The 7,680-nt window shown below is 44.3% G+C and overlaps 1 non-coding gene across 1 annotated transcript; it reads left to right on the top strand.

The window, feature by feature from the left end:
* The first annotated feature begins 6,580 nt into the window (after nucleotides 1-6,580).
* Nucleotides 6,581-6,654, top strand: trnat-agu (transfer RNA threonine (anticodon AGU)). The gene has a single exon. It is a non-coding gene; the product is annotated as a tRNA-Thr (tRNA).
* The last annotated feature ends 1,026 nt before the right edge of the window (nucleotides 6,655-7,680 follow it).

Here is a 7,680-nt window from a genome sequence, read left to right as displayed (position 1 = left end):
AAAACGGTATACTTGTTTTGGAGGGAGATGACCGCAGGGGACTCCTGCGCTGCCTTCCTGCTCTTTCTCTGCCTTTTGGTCACCCATTCCCTTTCTCCCTCAGCAATCCTAATCTGCGGTGTGACCAATTCACTAAACGTGCTCTCCACGACCTCCTCAGCATCGCGCATGCTCCAAAGTGAGTCCATCCGCAGCTCGAGAGCCGTCATGCGGTCCAACAAGAGCTGCAGCTGGACACACCTCCTGCACGTGAAGGAGTCAGGGTCATCAGCCATGTCCCTGAGCTCCCACATTGAGCAAGAGGAGCATGATACGGGTCTGAGATCTCCTGCCATTTTTAATCTTAAGTTTAAACTTAGTTAAATGAAAAAGGAACGAAAAGTTTTTACCAATCACAATAAAACCAGAGAAATCGAAAAAGCCTTACCTTATAAACACCCCACCGAGTCCTTTTTTTTTTTGGTTAGAGGAGGAGGGCGGGTGGGAGACACTACAAGTGTGGTGTCTCGGGTTCAGAAACCGCCCAAATATATAGTGTTTTACTTACCCAGCAGCCCCCTGGCCACCGCCGAAAAACAAAAGGAAATTAAATTTACTTTCAAACTGACTTTCCCAGCTGCTCACTCGCTCACACGCTGCTCCCGAAAAAGCTGCTGCACTGAAAGCTTGGGGAAGCCGCAGCAAAGGCTCAATGAGGAAAGACAACTGTGTAAGGTCCCCCCACCAAGCTGAACTGAGGAGCTGGATCCATGGGAAACCACTCGAACTGTATTGGGAAAATTTTCATTTGCTGTAAAATGTAAAAATGTATATGGAATGACAAATGAAATGGAAGGGTTGTGAGGCAACTCATGATTGTATTGAAGGAAACTGATCTCCTTTGCGCTGTTTGCATTTTTTGACTTGGTGCTGTTTGAAACTGTTCGGTCATGTATTTTTTACAGATTTTTTATGAATAAAGTATATTTTGGAAATTTAAAAAAACTGCTCGGCACTGCACCAATCAATACTGGTTAAACCTCTGCGGCAGCATACAATCTGCTGCTGAATCTGGGGATGCTAGAGGGATGTATGAAGGAATTAAGAAAGCAATGAGAGCAGCAGTAACTAAATCAGCACCTTTGAAGACAAAGACAGGGGTGACCATCACTGAACCTAACAAGCAGATGGAAAGGTGAGTGGAGCATTACCTTGAACTCTACATAACGGAGAACATTGTCATTGAAGTAGTTCTCAGCGCCATTCCAGACTTCCCTGTCATGGAGGAGCTGGACAGTGACCCCACCATAATAGAGCTCAACAAGGCCATTGACCATCTTGCCAGTGGTAAAGCCCCGGGAAATGATGGTATTCCACCTGGAATCATCTAAAGTGGAAAAGCAGCTCTGCTGCAGCATCTCCATTAACTTCTGTGTCTCTGTTGGAAGGAAAGATCTGCACCTCAAAACATACGTGATGCAAGTATTGTCACCTTGTACAAAAATAAGGGGGAATCGCAGTGACTGCAGAAATTACCGAGGCATCTGCATGCTAAGTATTGTGGGGAAGGTCTTTGCTCGCATTTCTCTGACCGGATTGCAGACCCTGACATCACACATCTATCCTGAGTCTCAGTGCAGCTTCAGAGCTGGCAGATTGACAGTCGACATGATTGTCTCACGTCGGCAGTTACAGGAGAAGTACTGTGAACAGTACAGACCACTCTACATTGTCTTTATAGACATCACCAAGGCCTTGGATCTTGTCAGCAAAGAAATACTCTTCAAACTGCTATGGAAACTAGGCTGCCCTCCTGAACTCTTGGACCTCATCGCTTCTTTCTACGAAAACATGCACAGTTCCGTGAGTTACAATAGAGCAACATCAGACGCTTTCACGATCAGCAGTGGGATAAAGCAGGTTGCGTCCTGGTGCCAACTCTCTTCGGAACATAGGAGGAGTCCATTCAGCCCGTCCAGCCTGCTCTGTCATTCAATGATCATGGCTGATCATCTACCTCAACACTGCTTTCCCATGCTATCCCCATATCCCTTGAAGTCATGAGTATCAAGATTTCTATCAATTTCTGTCTTGAACATGCTCAATGATTGAACTTCCACAGACCCCTGGGGTAGAGAATTCCAAAGATTCACCACCCTCTGAATGAAGAAATTCCACCCATCTCAGTTTTAAATGGCCTATCCCTTATTATGAGACTATGTCTCCTGGTTTTGGATTCACCAACCAGCGCAAACATCCTGTCTACATCCACACTGTCATACCCTGTAAGAATATTGCAAGTTTCAATGAGATCACCTCTCACTCTTCGAAACTTTAAGGAATACAGGCCCAGTTTCTTCATTGGACAATCCCACTATCCCAGGGATTCATCTGGTGACCCTCTGCTGCACTCCCTCTATGGCAAGTATATCCTTCCTTAGATAAGGAAGCCAAAACTGGACACAATGCTCCAGCGCGGTCTCACCAAGGCTCTATACAATTGCAGCAAGACATCTTTACTCCTGTTCTCAAGACCCTTTGTGTGAAGGCCAACATACCATTTGCCTTCCGAATTGATCGCTGCACCTGCATGTGAGCTTTTAGTGTCTCATGAACAAGGACACCCAGGTCCCTTTGGACATTAACAGTTCTTAAGTTCTCACCATTTAAGAAATATTCTATCTTTCTGTTTATTCTCCCAAAGTGGATAACTTCACATTTATTCACATTATTTTCCATCTGTCATGTTCTTTCCCATTCACTTAGCCTCTCCAAGACCCCTGGAAACCTCCTTGTAACCTCCTCACAGCTCACATCCTTTACAATTGGCATATTCTTCTCCATGCTGCTATTTTACAGTTTCAGTGACTCAGATGGGGGTGTCCACCTGCATACCAGAGCTGACGACAAGCTGTTCAACTTGGCAAGACTGCGCGCCATGACCAAAGTGGGTAAATTCCTAGTCTGTGAGTTGCTCTTTGCTGATGACGCTGTGCTAACATCCCATAATGAAGTTCACTTGCAGCAGCTTGTAGATCGCTTCTCCCTGGCCTGCAAGGAATTTGGACTGGTGATCAGCATCAGGAAGATCAAAGTTATGGGTCTGGACGTGGAGATTCCACCTTCCATCAACATCGACAACCTCACTTTGGAGGTTGTCAACAGCTTCACATACCTTGGATCAACAATCACCAGCAATCTGTCCCTTGATACTGAAATCAGCAACAGGATTTCCAATGCTGCAGCTGTCATGTCAAAGTTGAGAAGACGAGTATGAACCGACAGCAAACTGATCGAAAATATAAAGCTCTGCGTGTACCAGGCTTGTGTTCTCAGCACCCTCCTTTACAATAGAGAAGCATCAACAACTTATGAAATTCAAGAAAAGCATCTGAACAGCTTCCACCTCCGCTGCCTCAGATGGATATTGGGCATCTCCTGGCAGGACAGAGAGCCGAATGCGGAAGTACACCAGCGTGCAGGGATCTGCAGCATGTTTGCCCTCTTGAGTCAGCGGTGACTCTGTTGACTGGGTCATGTGTGCTGAATGGATGACGGTCGCCTTGCCAAAGACACGCTCTTTGGTGAGCTTGCTATCAGCACGAGACCAACAGGTCACCCACGTCTGTGATACATGGACATCTGCAAGAGAGATCTCAAGCTGACTGGGATTGGAGTCGATGCATGGGAAGTCCTTCCTGCTGACTGGAATTCCTGGAGAAAGGCATTCAGGAAGACCATGGGAAAAGCAGAGGACAAAAGAAATGACCATTTGGAGGGAAAGAGAGCCCAGAGGAAGGAAAAATTATCAGTCGACCTCAGGCCAATGATATTCATCTGTACCAGCTGCGGAAGGGATTGTCACACGCGAGTCGTCCTCCACAGCCACAACAAATGATGTTTAATACAGAAGTGACGTACACCCTGGGTGTAGCCCATCGCCTTCCGAGACGGACGGTTGCCTATTACAATTACAACTACAGCTACAACTACAAGAGCGGGCCAGAGGCTGGGAACTCTGCGGCAACTAACTCAACTCTTGACTCACCAAAGCCTGCCCACCATCTACAAGGCACAAGTCAGGAATTTGATGGAATACTCATGCCTGGATGAGTGCAGCTCCAACAACACTCAAGTGATTGACACCATCAGGTCAAAGCAGCCCACTTGATTGGCACCCCATCCACCACCTTAAACATTCATTCCCTCTAGCACCAGTGCAGAGTGGCAACAGTGTGTAACATTTACAATACGTACTGCAGCAACTTACCAAGCCTCCTTCAACAGCACCTTCCAACCCACAAACACTACCACCAAGAAGGATAAAGGCAGCAGACGCATGGGAACATCACCACCTTCAAGTTCCCCTCCAAGTCACACACCATCTTGACTTGGCACTGTACCGCCATTCCTTCACTGTTGCAGGGTCAAAAACCAGGAACACCCTCCCAACAAGCACTGTGGAGGTGCCAGAGGATTGAACAGTGGCAAATGTGACTTCCTATTTCAACAAAGGGTGTAAGGACAATCCAGGTAACTACAGGCCAGTTAGATTAACAGCAGTGGTGAGTAAGGTTTTAGGAACAATAATTAGGGGAAAAAAGCAATAGTCACTTGGAGAGATTTGAGTTAATTGAGGAGAGTGAGCATGGATTAATAAATGGGAGTTCATGCTTGACTAACTGCATTTTTTGATGAACAAACAGAAGGATGATGGATTTTAAGACAGGATGGATGGATGGATTAAGAATGGATGAGAAGGTACCACATAAAAGGGCGGTGAACAAAATTGAGGTTCATGGAATAGGAGACTCTCTGTCCAATTGGATAGAAAATTGCCTGAAGGACAGAAAATAAAGAGTCGTAGTAAATGGTTCTTTGGCAGACTGGAGGATAGTCGACAGTGGGTGTTCTCCAATGGTCACTGCGAGAACCACTGCTTTTCCTGCGATATGTAAATGACTAGGATCTTGGAATATAGAGTAGAATCTCAAAATATACCGAAAGCACCAAACCTGGAAGAGTGGTAAACAGTGAGGATGAAATGTCCTGCCTGCAACAGGACAGTGATAGGCAGAATGGGCAGACAGGTGGCAGATGGAATTTAATATGACTTGTGTGAGGTGATGCACTTGAGCAGAAGGAACAGGGAGAGGCAATATATACTTAATGGCACAGTTCTAAAGAGAGCTAAAAATAATGCTTTTTGCAAATGGCTTGTTGGTCTGGGGGTATGTTTTTCACTTTGGGTGTGTGGATTGGATAGCATGTGAAAGGTCCTGTTTTCAAATCCTGCATGACCTCTACTTCATTTGTGTTTTCAGTTGAAGGTCATTGATTGGTTGCAGCCTTACAAAAAGCGGAGTTGACTTTCACACGGAGCCTATTTGAGGACCAGAGAACTGGATTCAAAGAGCCTGTTGACAAAATTGAAATGAACTAAATGTACAGATTGCCAAGTGTGTGTATGAAGGTGAAGCAGTAACTGAGAGCTGGATCCAAAAACTACAGGACTGGGTTCTGGTATGGAATGGAATTCTTCTGTGTTTCTGTTGTTTGTCTTGGATTAACTCATCGATTTTTTGTTTTTCACTTTGCCGATGCGTTTGAATAATTGTGGATCCATCTTCAGGGTATTTTCGTTCACCAGGTAGTTCTGACCTCTGATGATGTTGATCGTAATCAGCTTCAACTCGCTGATAGTTTTGGAAGTGAGCAGATTTCCTTTGCTTGAGTCTGCAACATGTAACTCACTCTGACATGTGGATCCATGGCAGGATTTGAAAGCTGCCCCAGCATCGGAGCATACATTGCATCCATACAATAAGAGACCGAGTAGAAGTGATAGTTCAGTCAGTCGAACATGAGACTTTTCATCTCAGGGTTGTGAGTTTGAGTGCCATTCTGTTTCTCCATTTTTTTAGGCTTCACTAGCAGAGAGTACAAGGAGTGTTTGCAATGAAATTCAACAACAGTATGAGAAAGTCTCACTTTGATTCGGGAATCTTATCTCTCTGCAGCATCTCACTGTGAAAGATTGAACTTTATCTCATTTCATTGTCAGCTCAGAGTCACTGCGGCTCAGTGGGACTTCTGGCTGACTCCCGCTTCACAATCCATCAGTACTGAGAAAGCAATGGGGAATATTACTCACATGTTGTGTTCTGTAACCTTTTGCAAAAAATTGAATTATGTATTTTCTTCCAAAACATTCATTCTCAGTTCTGGGAAAAATAGAGAATATGATTGACTGTATCAGTAAGTGGGAAAAGTTAAAATATGCTGTGACCAGTGGAGAAATGGGATGAGAATAAATAGTAGCAAAATACTGCGGATGCTGGAAATCTGAAATAAAAACAATAAATGCTGGAACCACTCAGCAGGTCTGGCAGCATCTGTGGAAAGAGAAGCAGAGTTAACGTTTCGGGTCAATGACCCTTCTTCGGAAGTTCCGAAGAAGGGTCACTGACCCAAAACGTTAACTCTGCTTCTCTTTCCACAGATGCTGCCAGACCTGCGAAGTGGTTCCAGCATTTGTTGTTTTTTTTTTAGAATAAATAGTGCCCTTCTCTGATTTCAACTGCACAAGCACTTTCAATTTGGCTCTGTAGCTTAGTTGGTTACAGCACCTGTCTAGTAAACAGGAGATCCTGGGTTCAACTCCCAGCAGAGCCTTATTACAGTGTGCTTTAGAAGTTTCCAAATCAATAATTTTATCCATGTCTTGTGAATTTTTACTTCGAATTCAAATTTCATAATGAATTTCAGTCACAGGAGAAAACAGCCATTGTGAAGGATCTGAGTTTGGAATGGCTGTTCCTCCTTGTACAGAAATTCAGTGCTGATATTTCAAAGGCAACTTCTTTCAAAGAAGTTTGTTCACAGATGCATTCAACCTGGAAAAAAGCTCGACATTCATCTCACTGAAGGAAAGTGTGACCGTGTTGTATGTTTCAGAGTGTTTCTGTCGTTATGTGTTGCTTTCAACCGTGACTGGGACATGACGCAAGCGAGAGGGTTGAGCCGAGGTTTGGAATATTTGTCAGTCAGGAACAAGAAAAATCAAAGGAAGCGAATAAGAAAACCTGTGTCTCATGTGGTTACCGAGAGATGGTGAGAAGATATTAAACTTTGTTCTATTCAATACAGCTGTGATTAACTTTGACCGTTTCTGCCTTTGTAAACAGTATTTGAAGTGTCTCGGGAACAGTGTTCAGTGGGGTCTGGGTGAGCAGTTGCGGAGTGTAACAGGGTCAGGACTGGATGCAGGAAGTTCTCTGACAGTCTCTCTCTCTCTCTCTCTGATGGGTTTGAGTTGATTTTCAACTGGCAGCTGTTGGTGTTTCAATAAATGAAACAAGTTCCCTCCACCCATTTTTGGACAGACAGTGTATTACAAGGATGTAAAGGGTTAATGCTGGAAACAGTGGGATCAACCCCTCCCACTGTCAGAGTGATGATGTAACAGTCACATGAGATGAGGTTTGGGAGGAGAGAGCAGCACCAAGGATGTCAGTTTCGGAGGCTTGATGAGTGTGTATATAGTATTGTGTAAATTAGAAAAGAGTTCTTAGTTCTTTCAGCTGGAAATGAGTCCAGAAAATATCGAGAAACTCACAATTTTATTATTCAGGAGTCGAGACACAGATATTAATTCCAAGTGACAGTTCTGGGTTCATTTAACAAAAAAAAACGGTAGAG

The sequence above is a fragment of the Heterodontus francisci genome, unplaced genomic scaffold (assembly GCF_036365525.1).
Source record: "Heterodontus francisci isolate sHetFra1 unplaced genomic scaffold, sHetFra1.hap1 HAP1_SCAFFOLD_51_2, whole genome shotgun sequence".
Classification (NCBI taxonomy): domain Eukaryota; kingdom Metazoa; phylum Chordata; class Chondrichthyes; order Heterodontiformes; family Heterodontidae; genus Heterodontus; species Heterodontus francisci.
This window is presented reverse-complemented; position numbering and strand designations above follow the sequence as displayed.